This window comes from Lynx canadensis, chromosome A2, assembly GCF_007474595.2.
Source record: "Lynx canadensis isolate LIC74 chromosome A2, mLynCan4.pri.v2, whole genome shotgun sequence".
Classification (NCBI taxonomy): domain Eukaryota; kingdom Metazoa; phylum Chordata; class Mammalia; order Carnivora; family Felidae; genus Lynx; species Lynx canadensis.
This window is the reverse complement of record NC_044304.2, coordinates 28885215-28911326: the sequence shown is the minus strand read 5'-3', so window position 1 is coordinate 28911326 and position 26112 is coordinate 28885215. Positions and strand designations below refer to the sequence as shown.

Below are 26112 nucleotides of genomic sequence, written 5' to 3'. Positions count from 1 at the left end.
GACTGAGCCATTCAGGCGTGCCCCCAGAATTTTTTATACACAATGATCAGGAGGCAGGAATGTTTATCCGTTAACTCTTGTTCATTGGTCAAGATTGCTCCCTGCTCCTCCCCTGCACATACATAAGAGCCAAGCAAACTCTCACTGGCATCCAAGACAGGCTTGGGGAAGAAATGAGAGATACTATGTGGGCTACAGGTGGGATGCTATCAGGTGAAACAAATCCAAGTTTGCATGGAATTGTCTATTCCAACCTGTTTAAAATCAGATGTAAGGCTAGACGGATGTGACTCAGGGCACCAGATGTGTCTGCTGGAGCTACCTAATAAATCATGTACTCTGTAAATTCTTCCATTTGAAATAAACAAAGAATCCTAATGAACCATCTGCAACTTGAAATCCTTCGGGGCTACCCAGTAGGTATTCTGGCAAACGTTTAGTGAATAGAAATATTAACGATTATGAAATTCACAGGAAGATATCTTGCCCTTTGTAGCTTGGTATGAAAGGCCTAAATCTTTCTCTTTTTATAATTTTTAAATCTTGCCTGTACATAACCCAATATGGAAGGATTCCCAAACCTTTTATACTCGTGTACTAGGACATAGGAGCCGGAAGAGTTTGCTAATAGGAAAATACTGGGTGGGATAGTTTGTAGAGATGGAATTGTATTGGCGTAGGAGTCAGGAGAGTTCAGGATCTATCTGTAATGTTGGATAAATGATTCAGGTCACCCTAAATTAACTTTTGGAACCTCAATGCCCTTTTGTGTAAAGAGCAAGTATGGCTGAGTTCAATCATCTTAAGGTTTTATCTAGTACTCAGAGGCTATGAAAATTATACATGTAGAAAAGCAGTTGACTTTGGTCAACTGTTGGTTAAATGTCCAACTTCGGCTCAGGTCATGATCTCACGGTCTGTGAGTTCAAGCCCCATGTTGGGCTCTGTGCTGACAGCTCGGAGCCTGAAGCCTGCTTAGGATTCTGTGTCTCCCTCTCTCTCTTCACCTCCCCCACTTGCACTTTCTCTCTCTCTCTTTCAAACATAAATAAACATTAAAAATTTTTTTTAAATGAACACATTGTGTTCATATATGTATTTCTGTTTTCACACATGATATTATAAGTTTATAGACATTGGAACTGATTACCCACTTAAACATGTGGCAATATCCTTAATCTTTAAAAATATAAACTTCTTTTTTTGATTCCAGAATGATGGGTCAGATATTCAAGTAAACACAAGAGTACTAATTCTAAGACCTGCAGAAATATTATATATGAACTCTGTGTGTTGTGTGTGTGTGTGTGTGTGTATGTTTTAATGGTGGGAGTAGAGTTTATTAAGCTGTGCATTAGTATAAGCACTGAGGCTTGCCCATGGTGCTCTTAATGTATAAAACCCAGAGATCGTGCCAATTCTTCTTGAGCAATGACACCAGGGAAATGACAGCTAAGTGGACACAAGTCCATGATCTATCATCTTCACGTGGCCAATGGCCACTATTAGGCACAACACGTTTTTTGTCTGGAATTTGATCATGGACTTCACTTCATCACCTTTGGCCACATGTTCTCATTGTGGGTCAGTAAGGAAGGGAATTTGCCAGTCTTACTCAGGCCTGGGCCCAGGATTCATGGGATCTTCTTCATCAAAGATTCCAAAGCAAAAAGACATCGTACTTCTTGGCCACGTTCTTGATGAATTTCTTATTCTTGCTGAGTTTCTTATTCTTGCTGAGTTTCTTTTTCTTCAGTGTTTCAGTGTTTCAGTGTCCACATGGGAGAAATCCACAGTTGTGGCCTCATCGTAGCGCTGTTGCTCCCCCCACAACACACACAGAGAAGTCGGTGTGGACTTAAGCCTGACAGTGCCCAAGTAACATCATCCTTCTGAGGGCTATAGTTCTTCAAGTTGATCTGTAGCTCCATGGTGTCCAAAAACTTCTGTTGCTTCCACTGGTTCCTGTGCAGGACTGTCTCCACTGCCTTGTAGAGGTGTCACAGGAGACTTTGCATGCCACAGTGACTGCAAAAGAGCAGAATCTCTCTCTCTCTCTCTATTTATTTATTTCATTCTTTTTAAAAATTTTTTTAGTGTGTGTTTGTTTTTGAGACACAGCTAGAGACAGAGTGTGAGTGGGGGAGGGGCAGAGAGAGGGAGACACAGAATTCGAAGCAGGCTCCAGGCTCTGAGCTGTCAGCACAGAACCCGATGGGGGGACTCAAACTAATGAACTCTGAGATCATAACCTGAGCAGAAGTCGGATGCTTAACTGACTGAGCCACCCAGGGGCCCCATCATTTGGCATTCTTTTATAAGTAATTAATGCTTATTTATTGGGGACCAGAAGAAATATAAAATCACCTTTAGAGGTAAAATAATCATGTCATTTACTGCACATACTGAACTCTTGAGAGTGAAAGGGGGCACTATTGGGTATTATTCTAGAATAAGAGCCGCAAATCAGAAGCATCCTAGATATTAAACTGGGATATATTATCCCTCCACTTACAGGTTGATTTCAACTTTGTTAGTGGTTGAGCAAGTAGTAAGGTAAATTAAAGCCAAATTCTCTAGTATTAGACTAATCTCCCCACCGAGAAAACTATAAAATCTCAGTAAAATTCAAAATAATAGCTGTTTAAACCATCAGATAGTAATTGAGGTGTCCAAAACTTGAAGCGCCAGCATCTCAAGAAGATGGGGAAAAGCATAAGGTGAGTCCAACATTTATGGATGCTTTTGCTTTTGGAATATTTGTTAATTTCCCTGTGGGGCATAGAGACTGAAGAGAAAGAAGAGGTCTGGAGCTTGCAACTCTATCACTAGGATGGGGAACCACGAATTTAACTTCAGGACTATTAACATAGCCAAGCACTTATGGAGCCAAGATCTTGAAGAAACTAATTTCAGAGAAGCGATCTGGCATTCTCTATATAATTTCCACTCAAATGAAGTGAAAGGTGGGGGCGCCTGGGTGACTCAGTCGGTTAAGCGTCTGACTTCAGCTGAGGTCATGATCTCGCAGTTTGTGAGTTCGAGCCCCATATTGTGCTCTGTGCTGACAGCTCAGAGACTGGAGCCTGCTTCAGATTCTGTGTCTCCTCCTCTCTCTGTGCCTCCTATGCTTATGCTCTGTCTCTCAATAATAACAATTAAACATTAAAAAAATTTTTAAATGAAGGGAAATGTGAAACAAATCTACATTTGCATTGAATTGTCAATTCTAAACTAAAATCAGACATAAGGCTAATTCCTTACCTAATTCCTAAGCTGAGGATGAGTGGAGTGAGAGCCTAAGAAACCCAGAAAAAATTAGTTGCTAAGAAGTTAAAGGGCTAATCATAGCTTTTGGCAGCCTCACATTGCTAAAGAGAGATAAAAATCATAATTTAGAACCTACCCAGGAGAAGAGATCTCAGTAAATTCCCCAGGTTTTAAAAATAGTCTTCTGAAGTGTCATGGCTGGTGATAGGGATAAATCAGTAATAGATTAGCCCTCACAAAGTCTTAAAACTAGCCTCCAGTTATTTCAGTTTTTAATTGGATCAAAATTTCCTGCTTGTCAGGCAAAGAAGATAAAATATACTCTAGAGACCTACACCATAGGTATCATTCATGCATGATGTCAACATTCAGTCCAAAATTACCAGCTATGCCAGAAAACAGGACCAAATGACAAAAACTAAGACAAAGAAGAAAACTGACATTAGAAATAGGTGTATAAGCAATGCAATATTGGCATTAACAGAAATATAATTTTAAAATAACATGATTCATATGTTAAATAAAGCAGATAATACAATAGAGAATGTCACCATAAAACTAAAATCTAAAAGTATAACCATTGGGATGAGCACTGGGTGTTGTATGGAAACCAATTTGTCAATAACTTTCATATATATATAAAAAAAAAAGTATAACCAAATAGAAGTTCTAAAGCAGAAAGAATTAAGAAGTCAAAAGATGAGTTTAACTGCAGATGAGACACAGATAATAAGTGATATATATATATAAGCACCTGAAAGAAAATAATTACCAAAGAAGAATTCTACTCCTGGTGAAAAAAACCTTTCAAAAATCAAGGTGAGGGGGTGCCTGAGTGGCTCAGTTGGTTAAGTGTCTGACTTCGGCTCAAATCACGATCTCACAGTTCAGGGGTTTGAGCCCCACATTAGGCTCAGAACCTGGAGTCGGCTCCAGATTCTGTGTTCCTCCCTCTCTTCCCCTCCCCCACTCATGCCCCTCTGTCTGTCTCTCTCACAAAAATAAAATAAACATTAAAAATCCAGGTGAAATAAAGGAACTTTGATTCAAATAAGGAGAGAAATCATTGTTGGAAAACCCACACAAAAATAGGCACTAAGGGAAATTCTTCAGGAGAAAGTTAATGATCTTAGCTAGAAGCATGGAAATTCAGGAAGGAATGAAGAGCAGAAAAGATAAATATATGAAAAACTCAAAATAAATATTGACTCTTTAAGACAATAATAATAAGGTCTAGTGGGTTTAAACAATATGAAGAATTAAAGTACATGACAGGTACACCTGGGTAGCTCAGTGGGTGAAGCATCAGACTTCAGCTCAGGTCATGATCTGATGGTTTTGTGAGTTCAAGCCCTACATCAGGCTCTGTGCACTGACTGCTCAGAGACTGCTTGGGATTCTCTCTCTCTCTGCCTCTTCCCCACTTGTATTCTCTCTGTCTCTCTCAAAATAAATAAATACTAAAAAATTTAAGAATACATGACAACAGGGGCACCTGGGTGGCTCAGTCGGTTAAGCGTCCGACTTCAGCTCAAGTCATGATCTCACAGTCTGTGAGTTCAAGCCCCATGTCAGGCTGTGTGCTGACAGCTCAGAGCCTGGAGCCTGCTTCTGATTCTGTGTCTCCCTCTCTCTCTGACCCTCCCCCGTTCATGCTCTGTCTCTCTGTCTCAAAAATAAATAAACATTAAAAAAAATTTTTTTTTAAAAAGAATACATGACAATAGCACAAAAGGCAGGGAAGGAGTAATTGGAGTTAAGCTGTGAGATTCTTGCATTATCTGGGAAGAAGTACAGTTACTAACTTAAGGTAAATTGTTAAGTTCTGGATGTATGTAACAATAACTAAGGTAAATCCTAAATGAACTAAAAATAATCTATAACTAACAATCTAATATAAAGGAGAAAATGGAACGGTAAAATAATTGATTAATCAAACAGAATGCAAGAAAGGAGAAAAAAGGAACACAAGAAGATAGGACAAATGGAAAACAAATAGTAATGTGGTAGACTTAAATTCAAATATATTAGTACAGATAGACCCTGATTTATAATGGTTTGACTTAGGATTTTTGGACTTTGTGATAGTGTGAAAGCAATGCATATTCACTAGAAGTCATACTTCCAGTTCTGAATTTTGATGTTTTCCCAGGCTAGTGATATGCAGTATGAAGCTCTCTTGTGTTGCTGAGCAGTGGCAATCCCAGCTCCCAGTTAGCCACACAATCACAAAGGTAAACAAACAATATACTTACAACCATTCTGTACTCATACAACCATTCTGTTTTTCACTTTCAGTGCAGTATTAATAAGTTATATGAGTTATTCAATAGTTTATTACAGACTAGGCTTTGTGTTGGATGATTTTTGTCCAACTGTAGGCTAATGTAAATGTTCTGAACACGTTTAGGGTGGGTTAGGCTAAGCTATGATGTTCAATAGGTTAGGAGCATGAAATGCATTTTCAGCTTAGGATATTTTCAACTTATGATGGGTTTATCAGGATGCAACCCCATCGTAAGTTTGAGGAAGATCTGTAATTACATTAAATGTGAATGGATAAAACATTCCGATGAAAAATATGGATTATCAGACTAGGGGCACCTGGCTGGCTCAGTCACTTAAGCATCCAACTCTTGGTTTCTGCTCAGATCGTGATCTCATGGTTCCCGGGTTCGAGTCCTGTGTTAGGTTCTGCTCTGACAGTGCAGAGCCTGCTCGGGATTCTCTTTCTCCCTCTCTCTGTGTCTGCCTTATTCCCTTATTCCCACTTGCACTCCTTCTCTCTCAAAAATAAATAAATAAACATTATAAAAAAAAGAAGAAAAGCAAGGATCGTTGATCTGGATTGAAAAATCAACTATATACTGCTTATAAGAGATATGCTTTAAACATACAGACACAGAAAAGTTGAAATGAAAAACATGGAAAATGATACAGCATGCAAACACTAACCATGGAAAGGTGTTTTTCTGTATGAGTAGTAGACAAATTTTGCTGCGAGAGCTATTACTAGAGATGAAGAGTTATTTTGTAATGATGATTAATGGGACGATTCAACAGGAAGATATAACAATCTTAAATTTGTCTGTGTCTAATGACATAGACTCCAACATAGTAAAACAAAATGTGATGTGAATAAAAGGAGAAACAGATAAATACATAATCATCATAGTGAGTGATTTTATCACCTCTCAGACAAAGCATTTAGTAGATATATAGAATATGTGAACAATGCAATTAACAAACTTGCCTGTGTGTGTGTGTTGCATAACACTGCACCCAACAAAAGCAAACCATATCCATCCCTTTTAAGGTACACATGGAACAATTACTAAAACAAACCATTCTCTGAGTCATAAAGCAAGTGTTGATAAATGTCAGATTATCCTTTCCAAAACCCACAATCTCTGTCCAATCAAAAGAAAACCATCAGACAAATTCAAATTGAGGGACATTCTACAAAATACCTCTCTGATATGTCTCAAAACTGTTAAGGTCATGAAAAACAAGAAAAGACTGAGAAACCCTTACAGACCGGAGGAGACTAATGAGGCATAATGATTAAATGCAATATGCTAGACTGGTTTAGATTATGGAAGAATAAAAGAACAGTATAGTGGAAAAAGTGGAGATATCAAAAAAAATCCTGAAGTTTAGTTAATAATAATGTCCCAGTGTGGGTATCTAAGCTTTAACAAATGCACTAAGGTAATGTAAGATGTTAACACCAGTGAAAGTAGGTGAGGGGTACATTGGAAGTCATTGTATTATCTTTACAATTTTTCTGTAAATCTAAAATTATCACCCCAAATTATTAAAAATAACAAACAAATATGGGTAACTCAAAAGAAAAATTGGCAAAACTTGAGGAACTTAAAAGAAAGGTATGCAAATGTCCAATACAGACAAGAAAAGATGGTCAGTTTAATCAGTCATGAGAAAAATGCAAATTAAAACCTCAGTGCATTATCACTGCACATCCTCCAACATCACCAAAATGACAAGACAGAGAATATCCAAATTGGTGAGTATGTTGAGTGATGGAGGTCTACACACTGCTGGGGGGAATGTAAACTGGTAAAAATCATTATTTTTGGCATGTTGAAACTAAACATATGCCTACCCTACCGACCAGCAATCCTGTTCTACATACACATGTGTGCTAAAAAAATATGGACCAGACTGTTCAGAGTCACTGTATTCATAGTAGCCCCCAAGACAAATGTCCATAGATTGATAAATAATTTGTGATGCATGCACAAAGTGGAATACAATATATTCATGAAAAAAGGAACTACTGTTACAAACAAAAATATAGATGAATCTCACAGACTTAATACTGAAGGGAAAGTCCATACTTCGTGATTCCATTTTATTATTTTGTTTTTTTTAATGTTTATTTATTTATTTTGAGAGAGAGAGAGAGAGAGAGAGAGAGAGAGAAGGAGAGCATGCAAGCAGGGAAGGAGGGACAGAATGAGAGAGAGAGAGAGAGAGAGAGAGAGAGAGATCCCAAGCAGAGGGATCAATCCCAAGACCTGATCACGACCTGAGCTGAAATCAAGAGTCCAAGTCTTAACTGAGTGAGTCACCCAGGTGCCCCCTTCATGATTCCATTTATTTGAAGTTCAAAAGTAGATGAAATTAATCAGTGGTGATGGAGGTCACAGTAATGGTTACCTGTGGGGGAGGTAATGACTGAGGGGGCAAGAGGGAGCCTCTGCAGTGCTGGTGGTGTTCTAAATCTCAGTCTCACTGGTGGTTACAGGAATGTATTCCCTTGGTCAAAGTTCACTGAGTAGTGTCCTTAAGATTTGTGTACTTAACTGTGTGAATAGTATATATCAATAAAAAAAGACAAATCCCCTGGAAACCTGAGTTTCAATATTAAAACATATTTTTACCATACTTTGTAATACAAACTATGGCATAATGTTTGAGGCAAAGATTCTATGAAGTTTAGAAGCGGAAAACCCATATTATTCAAAGATAATGGAAGGAAATAGTATAGTATCAACTCTTGGGTGCATGTGTGTACCCTTTAAAAATCAAACAGATACACAGAATGCTGTTAGTAGAAAACATGTGCACGATACTTTGATAACGAATTAATTGATCTTCTGTGCTTTGGGATTTATTTTATTCACCACCTAAACAGATCCAAGGAGACCATTTTCAATTGTTGTACCAACTAAGGCCAAATTAGGCAACAGACTCTCCTAATGTTCCAATATTTTCAAGTGTAGAGAGAACTGTTTGAATGCCAAACACTGCGCTTACAAAATTTGGGGACCTCATGATCAAAGCAAGTTAAGATTAATATTCATGAAAGATTTAATGAAGAGAAAACACGAAGTTGAGTCAATATCCCTGCGAGGAGATTGAGAAATGAAGAGAACATTACAGCAGGAGGTTTTAGAGCTTTGGGGCTTTCTCTTTTAAAATAATAATTTAATATCAGCGAGCTACAGTGTTTGAGCATTTACGTTGTGTTGGGCAGTGTGGTAAATTTCTCTACACACACACACACACACATAAAATCTACTTTAAAAAATTCTCACAACTCTGAAAGATACTCTTGCTATCTTTCCATTTCACAAATGAAGAAACTGAGGCTTAGAGAGATTAAGTTGCTTGACGAAGGACACCCTGTTCATAAGTGGCAGGGACAGGCTGCAAACCGGTATGGTGGGCTCTTGAGCCCAGGTTCCTGTCGACTGTTGTTCATGGCAGTACCTCTCATGGCCTGGGTCATGTGCCACTCAGGGGATGAAATCCCAGGGAAACTTGTCAAGTAGAGATTCCCAGATGCCCAGAGTGTGCAGAATCTCTGAAATGGGAGGCTGTGAGTCTCAATTTTTCTTAAGAGACCTGACTTTGAGCACCATTCTCTTTGCTCTAATGACCATGAATAGAAGTGCAAATTTGATCCAAATCTCACCTATCCAGTTTACATACTTACCAAACAATAGAAGGGGATAATGCTCTTTGAGTGTGTACATACTGTTGTTGTCTCATACAATCCCTTTTCCATTTACTATGATTTCATCTGAGATTTTTAAGGGAATGGATACAATTTCCAATCTCTAGCTGTTTATGTGTTGAATATACACAAAAGGAACTTTGAGTGTGTTTAAATAAATGTTTATGAGTCCCAAGAAGAGTATATGCTTATTGATTCTTTTCACTACATTCTAAATGTTAAGTTGAAGCAATAAATTCATCAGAAGGAATATTACCCTGCCTACACAGTTTTCTATATTGGACCCCTAGAGACTGGTGGAAATACCAAATAATAGCATGGCATGTGTTTCTTTTTCAGTAGAAGATACAAGACAAAAAGTGATGCTGGAAGTGATTGCATAATATGTAACAGCCTTTCAGTCTGTTTTTTTTTAATGTTTATTTATTTAATTTTTGATAGCACAAGCAGGGGAGGGACAGAGAGAGAGAGGGAGACACAGAATCCGAAGCAGGCTCCAGGCTCCGAGCTGTCAGCCCAGAGCCCAACATGGGGCTCGAATTCACAAACCATGAGATCATGACCTGAGCTGAAGTTGGACGTTTAACAACTGAGCCACCCAGGCGCCTCTAATTCTTTGAGTTAAAAAAAAAATATTTTAGCATGTTCCCCTCCTCCAAAGTCTCACTTTATTGAAAAAAAAAAATGATTGGACCAAAGGGTGAATAGAGGTTGGTAAAGCCTTGCATTTTCCTCCCAGCTTTTGGAAAAAAAAAAATCTAATATCATGTCCTGAAATTTTCTTGTTGGTACCGGCAAAGAAAAATAATAGCAAATAGTTAAGAATCTTAGTCATGAGGAGTCTGAGATGCAGCCAGACCCGGGTTTGAGGCCACCTTGCCACCTAACATCATGATCTTGGGCAAGTTCCTAACCATCTCTCTCTGTTTCCTCACCTTTAAGTGTGATAGATAATAGTCCTATTTCATAGGACCGAGAATTCAGTGAAATAATGCATGTACAAAGGATAGCGCCGAGCCTGGCCCACAGCAAGTATGCAGAAGCATTAGCTCCTATTGAAATTGCTATTGTCTATTTGTTCCATGAGTACTATTTTCACGAATTAGGAAGCTGAAGAAATTAAAAAACAAACAAACAAACAAGACATCAGTTGACCATATTTCCAGCCATGTGTGATTGTAAGAGCACCTGTCCCAGGTACCTGCTGTCTGAAAGACGTTCCTCGTTGCTTCCTGCATTCTGTGCCATGGGGGTTTCGTCTCTGCTTGCTTCCTGGACCCAGAATTGCTGGTCCCTTTTCTGAGCATTAGCAATTCCACCATACCACACAGAGATGAGATTTGAGAAATAAAAATAAAGTTGTCTTGGGGTATGGAGGGCCAAGCTGAGAGAAACTAGTTGGCTTGTCAACAGTCTGTTTTCTGAAGATCTCTTAGTTCCATTGCCAAGTGCAGAATGACCATAGCATTGTTTTTCTAAGAACAGTCTTCCCTCCTTATACAACAAATGTGTGCTTAATATAGAAAATTGAAACAAAGGGAGAAGTAAAAATATGAAAACATATCTAATCGTAAAGAAGATTACAGTTAACCTTTTGGATCATTGCATTATAGATTTTTTTCCCCTCGTATGTATTTCTTGTTAACAAAAGAAACTGTATATAGAGTTTGTATCTTTTTCTTTATGATAGTATCACATATATTTCCCATTACTGAGTATTTTTCCAACTTAGTTACCTTTTATTAGCATTTAAAAATATAAGAGAATTTGAAAAGTCTGACACTCGAGAGTGATTTTATTATCTTTTGACTTAATTTTTAAACTTATTTATTGATTCCTTTGGTCATCTGGTATTTGTGATATGCTTACTTTGTACAAATTACCAGATTGGGACTTTTTGTGGTCAGGGACTCGGTTCTTGTTCACCCCCATCCCTGGTGCCTGGAGCTGTGCCTGCCATGTGGGGACACTTAGTAGATACTGTTGAATGAATGATTACTGAGTGCACACTTACTGATATTTCTACTAGCTTCATGTGAAAGAGGGATGAAGTTTCTTTTTTATGTCTATTTATTTTGAAAGAGAGTGAGAGAGTGAGAGAGAGGGCGAGCAAGCGCATTAGCAGGGGAGGGGCAGAGAGAAGGGGAGAGAGAGAATCCCAAGCAGGCTCCATGCTGTCAGTGCAGAGACCTATGCAGGACTCTGTCTCAGCAACTATGAGATCATGACCCGAGTCGACACTTAACTGACTGAGCTACCCAGGTGCCCCAAGGGGTTGAAGTTCTTAAAAAAAATAAGCCACATTAGCCTTGAATATGTCTTTTGGCCAATTCTGGGAATGGATTCTGAAGTGAGGGGACCTTGACTCAGTGTATAACTTCTTTTTGTCTCAAGGTTGGAGGAAGAGGACATTCTGAGATCCAGACTCAACTTGTTTTATGGTCTTTGTGGAAAGAGGTTCTTTGCACATGACATTTGTGTATGTATGTGTGTGTTTTTATCTAAAAATGTACCTTCAAGGAAGTTCTTCACGTCCGTATTTATTCTTTGAACTGAACCGTATTTGCATTTGGTCTGCTGAGGCCTCTCAAAGGACTTCCATAACCCCCACCCGTTCCCCCATCAGCCTGCCCAATACTTCCCCAAACACATTGCCCTCACAGCAAGGTACTCGATATGTAAAGTCAGGCTGGAGCTAGGCAGAAACTACCAGTTTCCAATCTGAACAGGTAATTTCCTTTCTAAGCTTTGAGATTAAAAAATGATTGGCGCAGAGGGAAAAGGCCTGTCCTGTAAGAAAAATGACTTCTTCTCTTGTGATTTTTTCTTGTTGAGGGTGAGTTAAGAGTAGGAGTTGGCTGGGAATGTGTGTAGTGAGAGCAGGTGGGGGAAGGGGGACCCAATCCCAAACTTGCTAATAAGATCAATTCATGGACGTGATGATTACCTAGGAAATTCTACAGCAGCAGATGAAGGGTGCAGTATGGACTCTGGCAATATTTTCGATTCTCTTGGCCTCATTTCTATGCTTGTAAAATATGTCTATTAGCTGTGACTTTTATGTTTGTGCCATGGGGATGGACATAACTTGTAATGTTTCTTTGTTAGCTCAGTATTACATTATGTTTTCAGAGCTGCATCCAGGAAGAGGAATACCAGCTCTCCTGGTATAAAAAGGGTTGGGGAAATCGTCTGCCAGCCACTGTACTGTTACCAATATTTAAAATTTCAAAATATATTCTTTCATAGCAATATGCATACATGGTTTAAAAAGCTATTGGTACAGAAGGGCTTAACCGGAAATGCAATTGTCCCCTGCTTTACCCCTCCCCACCACCAGAGGGAGACTCTTTTGACCATTTCTGTTTTCAGGGGATTATTTCAGTATCTCTAAATGTTTTTCATTTCCTACTATTTTTTAATTTATCCACTTTGAATTGCTGACTGCCAACTCCTCAAAAAGACTACTAGAAAAACTTGTTTATCAAGCAAATTTAAGTTAATTAGATTTACTGCAGAAGGGAGAACAGTCCCAGAATCTTCCTAGAGTGTCAGAAAGGGGAGATCAGAGGAGGATATATATGAAGTTATGGGTGATTTAAGGCAAGTCTTATAGGGAAGAAACTGATTGGAATTGGGCTGAGTTAAGGGGTTGCTAATTTTGGATTGATGGGCACAAGATGATATTTGAAGGAAATGTTGATGAGGGGCATCTGGGTGACTCAGTCTGTTAAGCACCTGACTCTTGGTTTCAGCTCAGGTCACGATCTCACGGTTCATGGGTTGGAGCCCCACATCAGGCTCTGCGCTGACATTGTGGAGCCTGCTTGGAATTCTCTCTCTCTCTCTCTCTCTCTCTCTCTCTCTCACACACACACACACACACACACACACACTAAATAAATAAACTTAAAAATGTTGATAAGCAACATTTAGCCTTGATAGCCTTCATAAGTAAGCTGTGTAGTTAGTTTGGTCTTATCTACCAGAAGCAGGTATTCCCTAGAGCAGGGAACTAAGTTATTTATAGTTTGGTGCCCATATTATTTAGCACAGAAACAGAAAGCAAGTTTGGTCTGGGTTCCTGGGCCTTGAGTAAATTCCTGCTATGGTGAATATAAGTTGAATAGGTTATCTACACCCTGACCCCCACCCATTCCTCAGAACTAGTTCCTCTAGTGACCGACAATACTCCTTCAAATAAGAAACATAAACTTCTTATCTTTCATTGTGTCACCAGATACCATCTCTTCATCATCCCTTTCCATGTCCCCTAAATTTGTTCTATGATTTTGTACCGTGAATTTGTTCTACGATTCTTGGTTTCAAGGAAACACCTGTTTTTCAGTCTGCCAAATTAAATTGCATCTAACTTAGACTTCAATAATCTAGTTGGCGTGATGTCTAATCAGCATTGTTTTGGCCACTCTTCCTCTCAGTGCTGGAAAATGGTCCTAGGGACCTATGAGTATCCAGAAAAACCAGTCAGTGGTGACTGTTCTGTTCCTCCCTCACCTGAATTCACTCGAGGGAGGATAATTCTGAAGGCACTCCTCTTCCCTTTTTTTTTCATGATAGACCTGGCTACTGGGACTTCATACCATCTTTCAACACCATTAAGTTTGGTGCTCAGTCCCCCAGAGACTGATCCCATCAAAGCTTTCGTCAGCCTCTAAGCTCTATGTGGGAATGGGGCACGGGTCTTCATCTTCCTTGAGCCCTTTCATTTCCCTGGCATTAGGGGACCTCAGCTTCGGAAAAGGTCAGAATATTTAACTTCTCTTCCATCTGTGCCACAACCAGGTTCTAGCATTCTTTTCTTTTTTTAAAATTTTTAAATGTTTGTTTATTTTTGAGATACAGAGTACGAGCGGGGGAAGGGGCAGAGAGAGAGAGAGAGGGAGAGAGAGAGCAGGGGAGGGGCAGACACAAAGCAGGCTCCAGGCTTTGGGCTGTCAGCACAGAGCCTGACACAGGGCTCAAGCTCATGAACCGTGAGATCATGACCTGAGCCGAAATCGGCGCTTAACTGATTGAGCCACCCAGGCGCCCCAGGTTCTAGCATTCTAATACATGTAGCAGTTAAAATCATGGGCTCTGCCCAGGTTGAAATCATTACTTTTTCCAGATTTATCTATGTGTTGGAGCTCTCTAAATCTCAGTTTTCCTAGCTAATGGGAATGATAACAAATCCACCGCATTTGGTTATAGTGATAATGAAATAATTTAATTGTCCTAAAGCATGCTTTGCACCATGCCGGGTACTTACTAAACCTTCAGTAAATGTCAGCCATTATTATCATTATCATTATATTGCTCTGTGATTGGAGGGTTATTAAATACAAAGACTTTAACTCTCCCCTGGGGCAGGGGAAGCTGAGTTCTCTGGGATATAAAGCCTTGGCTCCACTTTAGGGAGGCGAGGAGAAAAATACCATGAAAACTAGAGACAGATTATTTCTCAACCGTGTACTCTGTCACATCAGAAGTCTTGGTTTTAAGACAGTGCAGGGCTTCCATAGACCAGGAATTGGCAAACTAGGCTTGCGGGGCCCCTTGCCTGATGTTATAAATAAAGTTTTATTGGAATATAGCCCATACCCGTTTGTCTAAGTTGTGTTTTTGCTTGAAAGCAACCATAGACTACATAAATGTATGGCCCACAAGACTGAGATACTTAATATCTGTCCCTTGAAGAAAAAGTTTGCTAGTTCTAGATCGAGACCATTTAGGTTGTCTAAGGATTTAAGTTAAAGTGCATTAAAACAAACCCTCCCCATCTTCACCCATGAATAGTGTGGCAGTTGAGGCTAATGTAACCTGGCATGCTCAGCCTTCCAATGGAAGGAGGACATTGACAGACTCTTCATGTTCTCTGAGTGCTGAAGAGAAATGAGTGTCCAGGAGCCTCCCAATGACTTTCTCCACGTGCTATGGTGGGCCCCTAAAACTTTTTTCTGATCCTGCCTTTAGACATAGATACAAAGAGCCTAAGTTTTAGAGGACCCCACATGTGACAAATATCCAGCACAAAGATCATTTTTCTTTTCACTCTTGTAAGAAAGTTCAGTAAACCATTGAGTGAACAACAACTAAGGAAGAATGGCCTTTGAACCTACTTGGGATTTCACAGCTTGAGAACATAAGACTGAGGGCTTGCAAGTGTGGGGGTGGGGGCTAGGGGTAGAAAACCACAGCTGTTGTGCTTTTGCTTCATGTTGAGTTACCTAAGCTGATGTCTAGATGGATTGGGTTCCTCAAATAAGTAGGTGCTGTAGTTTTAGGGTTTTCTCCTCCAACAGCATTTGGAGGTATAGTCACACACCATACAATTCATTCGATGTGTGCAATCCAAAGGCTTTTAGTATGCAATCATCACTAATTTTAGAACATCATCAATTTTAGAACATTTTCTGAAAGAAACTCATACCTGTTAGCCGTCACTCCCTATTTCCTCCTGACCCTCTCAGCCCTAATGTCTGTTTCTAGAGATTGCTTACTGTAGACATTTCATGTAAACGAAATCACATATGTGGTGTTTTGTGGCTGATTCCTGTCACGTAGCACAAGGTGTTTAAGGTCCATCTGGCTATGGCCTGTATTGGTGCTACACTCCTTTTTATTGTCAACTATTCCATTGTCAGGTCATCAGTTGATACACATCTGGGTTGTTTCCACTTTGTGGCTATTAAGAATAATGCTGCTATGAACATTCATGTACAAGTTTTTGTGTGGGCATGTACTTTTCACTTCTCTTAGCTACCTAAATGTGCATTTTCTAGGCAATGTGATAACTTTGTGTTTAGCTTTTGGAAGAAATGCCAACCTTTTTCCAAAGTGGCTGCACTGCACCATTTTATATGAACACCAGAAACGTACGAGGGTTCTGATTTTTTCCCATCCTCGCCAACACACATTATTGTTGTGTCTTTTTAGTTATAGTCATTCTAGTGGGTGTGAAGTGGTGTCTCATTATGACTTTGATTTGCATTTCCCTAATGAGTTATGATGATGAGAATTTGTTCGTGTGTTTATGGCCATGTATGTGCCTCCTTTGGAGAAATGTTTATTCTGACCCTTTCCCCATTAAAAAATTTTTTTTAATGTTTATTTTTGAGGGAGAGAGAGAGAGAGAGACAGAGAATTAGTGGGGGAGGGGCAGAGATAGAGGGAGACACAGAATCCGAGGCAGGCTCCTGGCTCTGAGCTGTCAGCACAGAGCCCGATATGGGGCTCGAACTCATGACCCGAGCAGTGACCTGAGAGGAAGTCAGATGCTTAACGGACTGAGCCACCAAGACACCCAATCCTATGCCCATTTTTAAATTGTGTTATTTGTCTTTTTTATAGTTGAGATGTGAGAGTTCTTTGTGTAGTCTAGATACAAGTCCCTTATCAGATATATGATTTGCAGATATTTTCTCCTAATCTATGGGTTGCCTTTTCATTTTATTATGGCATCCTTTGAAGCTCAAAAGTCTTAATTTTTTTAAGTTTATTTATTTATTTTGCGAGAAAGAAAGCATGACTGGGAGAGGAGCAAGAGAGGGAGGGAGAAGGAGAGATAGAGAGAGAAAATCCTGAGCAGGCTTCACACTGTTAGTGCAGAGCCCAACACAGGGCTCAAACTCACAAACTATGAGATCATGACCTGAACTGAAGTCGAACATTTAACTGACTGAGCCACCCAGGCACCCCTCAAAAGGTCTCAATTTTTGATGAAATCTAATTTATCTATTTTTATTTTGTCTTTTGTTCTTTGGTGTTGTATCCAAGATCATGAGTATTTACTCCTTCTTACATTTTCTTTTAAGAGTTTTTCAGTTTTACCTCCTAAGTTTAGTTCTATAATTCATTTTGAATCACATTTTCTATATGATAGAGATGAAACCTCATTCTTTTGTTTGTGGATATCCCAATACCATCTGTTGAAAAAAAATACTATTTTCTTCATTAAATTGTCTTGGCACTTTTGTGGAAAATCAATTGACCATAAACGTGAGGTTATGTTTCTGGATTTTTAATTCTATTTTATTGATCTATCCATCCACCTTTATAGATATACACCACAGTGTCTTGATTACTGATTGCTGTTGCTTTGTGGTTATTTTTGAAATTAGGAAGTATGAGTTCTCCAACTTGGCTCTTCTTTTTTCAAGGTTTTTTGGCTATTCTGGGTCCCTTGCTTTTCCATGTGAATTGTAGGATCAGTTTGTCAATTTCTGCTAAAAAGACGGCTGAAATTTTGTCATGGATTGTGTTCAGTCTGTCAACTGATTTAGGAAGTATTGCCATCCTAACAATATTAAGTTGTCCAATCCGAACATGGAATGTCTTTTCATTAATTTGGGTTTTCTTTAATTAAAAAACTGTTTTATAGTTTTCCGAGTCTATACTTTTCACTTCTTTTTTAAAGTTATGTCTATGCATTTTATTCTTTTTGATGTTATTATAAATGGAATTTTTTTCTTAATTTTGGTTTTGGATTGTTCATTGCTAATATCTAGAAATACAATGGCTTTTTGTATACAGATCTTCTATCCTGCAATCTTGCTGAACTTGATCATGAGTTCTAATAGTTTTTTAAATCCGTTTACTACTCAGAAGTCTTGGCCCCGAGTTCAGGTCTACCTTTCACTCTGCCTTGCCCAGCATACCTGTGCAACCACACAGTCCAATAGGCTTTTAATATCCAAGCTGGAGGGCTATTCCTAGACTTTGGCCTGCAAGAGCTATCTGTGAGTTGGTGGCAAAGGGCTAGGTTGATTTATGTCTTCTAAATATTTCAACATGCTATGTAGTTTCCATCTGTACTTTTCCCCTGGATCCCACAAATGACAGGGATGGGCTTGTTTTCGGTCTAAAACTCTACTGCTTTACCACTCCCACTACTATCCACTTGCCTCAATTCTAATGCATAATATTCTATTATTAGAATATTCATTCACTCCAGTTAAGGCATTATTCTTTTAAGACTCCCCTTTATCAGGGATAGATTGTTGAAATGAGGCTAGAGGACTGACCACTTGTCAGGCACAATGTAAAGTAAATGGATTACACTAGGAATGTGTCTTTTGCGGGGGGGGGGGGGGGGAGGGGGGTGGCGGGGAGGAGGAATCATGATCAGAGTGGCCATAATGCCTGTCCCTCTTTAAATGGAAGAAATAAAAGGTAAACTTTGTTTCCTGAAATCTTAATTCAAAAGAAATCTAGCATTTTCTCCAAAATGATTTTTTCCCTATCCATTTTATTTTTACTCTTTTTTTTATTGTTTTTTATGATGTATTAAATTGAACCATTTACTTGCAGTATGCTAGTTAAGACAATTTCCTTAGCATTTGCTGAATGATTTGGCAGGCTAGACGTCCTAGAGCTAAATTGTAAAATCCCATTAAAACCTAGTCATATAAAAATAAAAGATGTGGCCTGGTGCACTCTGTGACACGTTATGGTGAGGTCTCATCAGATTACAATAACAAATGCCAAAAAGAAATGACGACTGTGTAAAAGAATATGATGAAGAAAAAGGAGTGTATTAGTGATGCAGCCAACTGCATTTAATTAAATTCCATGTCCAAATTAGTTCCCTGATTGGCATGTAAAAAGAAAACATGTTTACTCTGATAGTTCAAATAGCACAGTTGTTGTTTTAGCATACAGGCCTTTTAGCCTCTCTCTCTCTCTCTCTCTCTCCCTGTCACTCTCTCTTGTGAGTTTCTTGCCACCTCAAGGATGAAGTAGGTATTACTGAAGTCTCTCATCGCTCAGGTGAAGAAACATGTTCACCTGGGTAAGTTGTTTGCCCAGGTGACAAGCTAGTAAAGAGAAGAGCTGAAATAAACTGATGTCAAGATAATTCCAGAGTCTGTGGTCTTTCATTTCTGCCAAGGGTTGGCAAACCACAGCCCACAGGCTGAATCTGGGCAGCGCTCTGTTTTGTTTTGTTTTTTTTTGTTTTTTTTTTTTTGTACAGCCTATGAGCTAGGAATGGTTACTTTATTTCTAAGTAGTTGAAAAAAATCAAAAGAACAATATTTCACACCATGTGATATAAAGTTCAAATGTAAATGTCCACATATAATGTTTTAATGGAACATGGCCATGTCCATTCATTTATGTATTGCCTGTGACTGTTTTCCCACTGCAATCATGGAGTTGAGTAGTTGCAACAGAAGTTATATGCCCAGCAAAGCCAAAACCTTTTTCTATCTGGCCCTTTATAGAAAAAGTTTGCCCGTAGCAACCCTCACATACTAAATTAAACATTAAAATGGAGGCTGGGTCCAGAGATTTGTGTATTTTAAATAAAGCCTCAGTATCATTTTGAACACTTCTCAAAGTAATTATTATTACTGTCCTACGTCATGATTATTTGTGTATTTCCTTCCTTTCCCCATTGAGCCTTGAGGGCTAGGACTATGCTGAAGTATCTTTGAACAAATAAAGGAGGATGGAGTATTAGGCATATACTTCTGAGTTTCTACTATATGCCAGGTACTCTTCGGTGATAAAAGAGAATACCTATAGTCTGAGGACACGTAACAGGGCTTTGGTACAGCTACGTGAGAAAGAAGCTCATATTAACTAAGTACAATAATACTTGCTACTCATAATGGTAACTCTAAGACCTTTCGATTAGAAGGTAGAGGAGGGTCAGTAAAGTACGCTTCTGGGTAGGCACTTCTAGAAAACAGAAAAGCAAGGCAAGCCCCTCCATACCATTTACACAGAGTTTTATTTAGGGTAACTTACCGACAGAGGGGATCGAGCTCATGGATGATCCAGGTGGTACACAGGTATTCTTTACCCCCATTCTCTGCCCATTCTGGACCTTAAACCCCGGCTTTTGTGAAGGGGCAGGGTGGCGTGGTCACAGGGTAGTTCTCTAAAGTGGTACCATCTGTGTGCCAGAGGGCCTCGACCAGTTATCTAAAGTGGAGCCTTCTGTGTGCCACTTTAGGGAGGATCAGAACAAGGCTTCCTGCCTTCCAGTCAGGATATATAACCCCCACTGGGGCCAGGAGCACGTAGCCCCCATGGACGTCACTGCAAGAACATGAACAGGATGGAGGGCAAAGACGGAGTCCGTGTGATTAGCACTCCTTCACCCTTTGAATTTCAAAGATGAAATTACTTTGGTCCCATTGTAGTATTAGATGGAGCTTATCAAATTTGAGGGTTTATAATATCGGTAGTGTAAAAATAAGCTATCATGCATAGGTATCATTGGAACTTGGGGGCCAGACCCCAGGGGGCTATCTATACAGTAATTTCCCCTTATCTCTGGTTTTACTTTATATGGTTTTAGTGACCTGCAGTCAGTCTTGGTCTAGAAGCAGGTGATCCCTATTCTGATATATTGTCAGCAGGTCAGTAGTAACCTAATGCTAGGTCACAAGGCCTACATCATTCACCTCATTTTATCTTATCATGTCAGCATTTTATCATCTTGCATCATCACATGAAGAAGGGTGAGTACATTCCAATAAAATATTTTGAGAGAGAGAGAGTGAGAGAGACTACATTCACGTAGCTTTTATTACAGGGTATTGTTATAAATGTTTTCTTTTATTATTGTTATTCCCTCACTGTGCCTAACTTAGAGATTAAACTGTGTCGGTTTAGGGAAAAAATAGTATACAGTTGGCCTTTGAATAAGACGGGGCTTGGGGCACCAACCCCGTGCACAGTTGAAAATCTGCCTAAACTTTGGACTCCGCCAAAACTTAGCTAGGAGCGTCCTGTTGACAGGAAGCCTTAACTGATAACAAACAGTTGATTAACACATATTTTGTATGTTATATGTATTATATACTGTATTCTTATAATAAAGGAAGCTAGAGAAAAGGTAACGTTAGGAAAATCATATGGGAGAGAAAATATATTGACAATACTGTGCTGTATCAACAAACAAAACCAACCCCACCTGTAAGTGGACTTAGTTCAAACCTGTATCGTTCCAGGGTCAGCTCTGTATAAGGTTTGGTATTATCCACGGTTTCAGGCATCCCCTGAGGGTCTTAGAACATATTCCCCGTGGATAAGGGGTTGGGTGGGGGGGGGGGTTGGCTACTGTATTTAGAATGGAATGGTGAATTGGTGTGAATCCTTAGGACTCATTTGTACAGCTGTTGTCTGCCTTTAAGAAAGAAAACAGATGGATGTCATTACACCACAGATAGAACCAGATAGAGCCCATTTTCACTTCAATAGGAAGGTGTCTGAAAATCAATTTGAGCACTTAGTATCATTATGATATGTACAATGTTGCGATGAATAAACCTAATGGATTTTAAAGTATTTTTAGAATTTTGACTTAATTATAATTTTCTAGGTACTGTTTCAAACCCCCTTTGTCAATATGCTAGGGTAGCCCATTAGAACTGGGAAATAAATTTCCAGTTGAATATTGCCTCCATCTTTTGGTCATGGAAGGAGCAGCAGTTACCACGTTGCCAAAGCAGAGTCAATTTTTCGGAAATACTAGTACATTCCATAGAGAGCTGAAAGTAGAAAATTATAATGCTTTTAGAACAAAAACCCCACCCAAAACCCAACTTTAATATTTTTTTAAGTCTATTTATTTATTTTTTGCGAGATACAGAGACAGCACAAGTGGGGAAAGGGAAAAGAGAAAGAGGGAGACAGAATCCCAAGCAGGCTTCACACTTCCAGCCCAGAGCCCCATGAGGCACTCAAACCCACGAACCATGAGATCATGACCTGAGCAGAAACCAAGAGCTGGACACTTAACCAACTGAACCACCCAGGCACCCCTAAAACCCAACTTTTAAAAAGACTACTTTTCTGTAGATTTATTTATTTTTGCATTTATTTATTTATTTATTTATGCTTAAAAAAATTTTTTTTTAAATGTTTGTATTTATTTTTGAGACTGAGAGAGAGCATGAGCAGGGGAGGGGCAGAGAAAGAGGGAGACACAGAATCCGAAGCAGGCTCCAGGCTCTGAGCTGTCAGCACAGAGCCTGACCGGGGCTTGAACTCACGGACTGTGAGATCATGACCTGAGCTGAAGTCGGACGCTTAACCAACTGAGGCACCCAGGCGCCCCTCTGTAGATTCATGCATTAGCTAGCTATAACTGTGTAATAAATTGCACAAACATAGCTCAAAACAACAGATACTTTTTATCTCATAGTTCCTGTATGTCAGGAATCCAGGTATGGAATAGGTAGGTAACTGACTCAGGGTCTCTCACAAGATTACATGGCCAAGACTGACTGCGGTCATCTATAGAGTCAACTGAGGCTGGAGAACCTACTTGCAGGCTCATATATTCAGTGGCAGGATCTAATTGTTCATGGGACATTGGACTAAAGGCTTCAGTTGCCTACTAGAAGATGGCCAGAGGCCTTCTCAGTCCTGGCCACATGAGCCTCTTCATAGGGCAGCTTACAACATGAGAGCCATAGAAGACAAATGGGAAATCTGAGTCATGTTGTAACCTAATCTCAGAAGTGACATTCCATGACTTCTGCTGTATTCTTATTTATTACAAGTAAGTGACTATATCCAACCAACCCTCGAGGAGAGGGACTTAGCATAAGGGCAGTGGCTACCAAGAGGTGGTAAAATACAATTTAATTTTTTCAGATTACAAAAGTAATACATACATACCCATTGAGAAACATCATGCATTGATAATGTACTTATCGAGTGCCTACTATGTGCTAGGCATGGGACAAACCAACACAAGCAAGTTTCCCTGCCTTCCCGTAGCTTCTATTCTGGAGAGCCTAAAGCATTTAGAAGCTTATCGCTGGGCTTGGTACACAAGAAAGCTCTCAAAGATGTTAGTTATTTTTATTTTTGCACGGTAGACATCCTGTCACAGAAATAAAGCCAAGCTACCCAGTCTGTCGCATCTCTAATTCTATTGTAGACAGATATGATTTGCTTAACCAGAGCAGAAATGGCCTTTCTTTCACTTATGCTTGAAAGAGGCAATTTATAATAGTTTGTAACACTACATGCTTGTAACTGACTTTCTTGTATTTTTGTTTTTAAAGTGGCCTTTGCCCCTCCCCCAAATAAAAAAATAAAAACCCCACAACCAAAACCAGTAAAGAGTCCCACAGAATGCCCTGATGACCACTGTATCCTTTTGTACTACATGTGCCAGGTTGACCTAACATCTTCCAGCTCTGAGTTATTTTAATTGCTTCTTTTCTGGATGCATCTTTTCAGTCTCTCAAGTGTGCTTTAAAAAACGGGCTTCTTGAACTACCAACAAGATTTCAAATGTGTGCCTCGGTATGCCAGTAGTCTGCACTTGCTTTTCCTAATTAGTATTCCAAATCTCAGAAACTGTCTCAAGGTTTTAATTGACTTTTGTCACCTCCATCTCATTCAAGTATTATGCTGGCCATTCTCGTACATTATTAATAGACCATGCGTGTGGTGCCTTCCCCCACCCTCCTGCCTGTTTAGTTCTTTCTTGAACTTTGCTTTGAATGACAATTGAAGGATAATTTATTGTTTTGGGCTTCCAACACCAGTATAGTCGGCTATAGTTAATAAGGAAAAAACTGTCAATCAAAGCAGTTACTCGTGAGAACAGATATAGCTTATTTGTTCTGTACGTAGGTTCCTTATATAATATCTAACTAACCAACCCCCCCATCACAACCACTGAGAGAAGTATACTCACAAATCTGAGTTATAAAATATTTTTATAAAAGTGTTGATTTAATCTATCAGGTTGAGAAAAACATTTCCAAAATATATTTTCCAAATATAATAAAAGAATAAGAATTTTGATGAATATAGTAGTTGTTCATTAAAGTGGATTCTCTGAAAGCATTCTTTAAAATACTTGGCTGAAGTTCTTCCATTCATCATTCTCTGTTATTAATGTCACAGATTCTGCTGAATTAAATTTTTCCTAGACCGTTTCCAAGAAATTGCACACGAGTTGCCACCAAATGAATATCATTGGTGCCGTGGTGGTCATCCATCTGAAGCCTGTTGATTTTCTCTGGGGATGGATCTGCCCACGAGACTTCTAGATATAGAACCTCTATTTGTAGCAGTGTTGACTTTTCCCTATTCAAATAGGACATTTTTAATGCTCTTTTTAACTTCACATATCCATCTGAAAGTGGTAGCATAGCCAGCTTCTACTCACATGAAATGAGTGCAGGAAAACTACTGTGCATGCAGTTACTTTAATGAATGAAAAGAAAACGCATCACAAAGAACCCAGCCCCATCAAGGATCACTGAAGGAGACAGGCCTAATACCTTTAGGATTATTCCCCACCCCACCCCCCAATTATCAAAACAGTGGAGTCCAAAGACAGCATAGTCACAAGAATAAATACTTGGGGTATGCTATCTTTCAAGCTAGGTGGGCATAGCCAGAGGAAAGTGAATGGATTGTCAGGAAATTACTTGGATGTTTCTGGTATGCTGGGCTGGTCATCTTCCTACTCCACTATACGCTGAGCCATCCGATACTTTCCTGTGGCCTCTGACATACTTCCCGTATTCTTGCCATTATCCCATTCTTCTGTTAGGGATTCTCAACTACAAATCGAAGGCATTTCTGGAATAATTATTTGTCCTTGTGCCAGTCATTTACCTGCTCCCCTTCAGACCTGCTCCCTGCCTCCCCCTGCTGTGTTCAGTGTCCAGATTGTTGACCCCTGCCAATGACATTTCCTCCAGCTCCCCTGGCAAGTGGATTCTGGCCGAGTTTGGCCATTGAGAGACACTGGAAGGGGACTGGAGGAAAAGAGGAGGGGATAAGCCAATGTATTTTTTTTCTCTCTCTTTCTACCTTGGGTACAGATGACAGTCCATAACTGGCTGTATCTCCATGGTTCATGCTGTCTGTGGGTGACTCTCTCCTTCTTTGGTCCATTGTCCTATTGAGCGGTTCCAGCTTTGGTCTCTGCAAGCACCACATGCTCTCACGCCGCTGCTCGAGGGTAGTAGCCATGTTCCGCTCTTGCAAATCTTTGGCTGCCATTTAGCTTTTCAGTTCATCTAACCTTTTGTAACTAGTTGTCTATATTAACTTTTTTTCCCAAACTAACTGACGTGAAGACTTCTGCTTCTGGGAAGATGGAATAACTTACTTTACCCTATTCTTCTCTAAGTAAAAGCCCTGGAAATAATGTAATGTAATAATTATATGATTTATATTGTAAATTATATGTTTTTATTGTGTTATAGCATATTATATTTCAAATCTAAGAAGACTATGAAAGGTGGAGAGAAGGCAGACTGGCTAAAGATCTCAGGACCCAAATAACAACATGGCAATGAATCTCCTGGGTTTTCCTTTTTTCCCTCCTATATCCCAGCCCAGCTACTAAAGAAACTGGCAACCCCAAAGCACCAATGGGTGCAGATCAATGAGTCCCAGTGAAAGCCATCTTTCTTTAACCAAATGACCAGGAAAAGGGCAGCCTAGAAAGACAGAGGACTTTCAGAAAACAGCTGCTCTCAAGAAGATAATTGTTGCCCACCGCCCCTCCCCATCTACAGAGATGGTGTGAGGAGCTGAGCCGCATCTGTGTCAAACACAGAGCTCCTAAAAGCTATGAAATGAAAAATGATAGAGCTAAGAAATGAAGTGGTCAAATCCACAATTATACCCAAAAACATAGTTGATGGAACAGCTAGACAGAAAATTAGCAAGGTTACAGAAGATCTCAACAACACCATTGACCACCAGAAGCTAACTGCCATGTATGAAAACACTCCACCCAAGGGTGGAATCCACATACTTTGTGAGTGCCCATGGTACATATGCCAAGATAAGCTACATGCCAGGCCATCAAACAAACCTCAACAAATTTAGAAGAACTGAAACCATGCAGAGCATGT

At 39.5% G+C, this 26112-nt stretch overlaps 1 pseudogene; it reads right to left on the bottom strand.

Annotated features, from left to right (window-relative positions):
- Positions 1 to 1354: 1354 nt before the first annotated feature.
- Positions 1355 to 25219, bottom strand: LOC115501180 (annotated as a pseudogene).
- Positions 25220 to 26112: the final 893 nt, after the last annotated feature.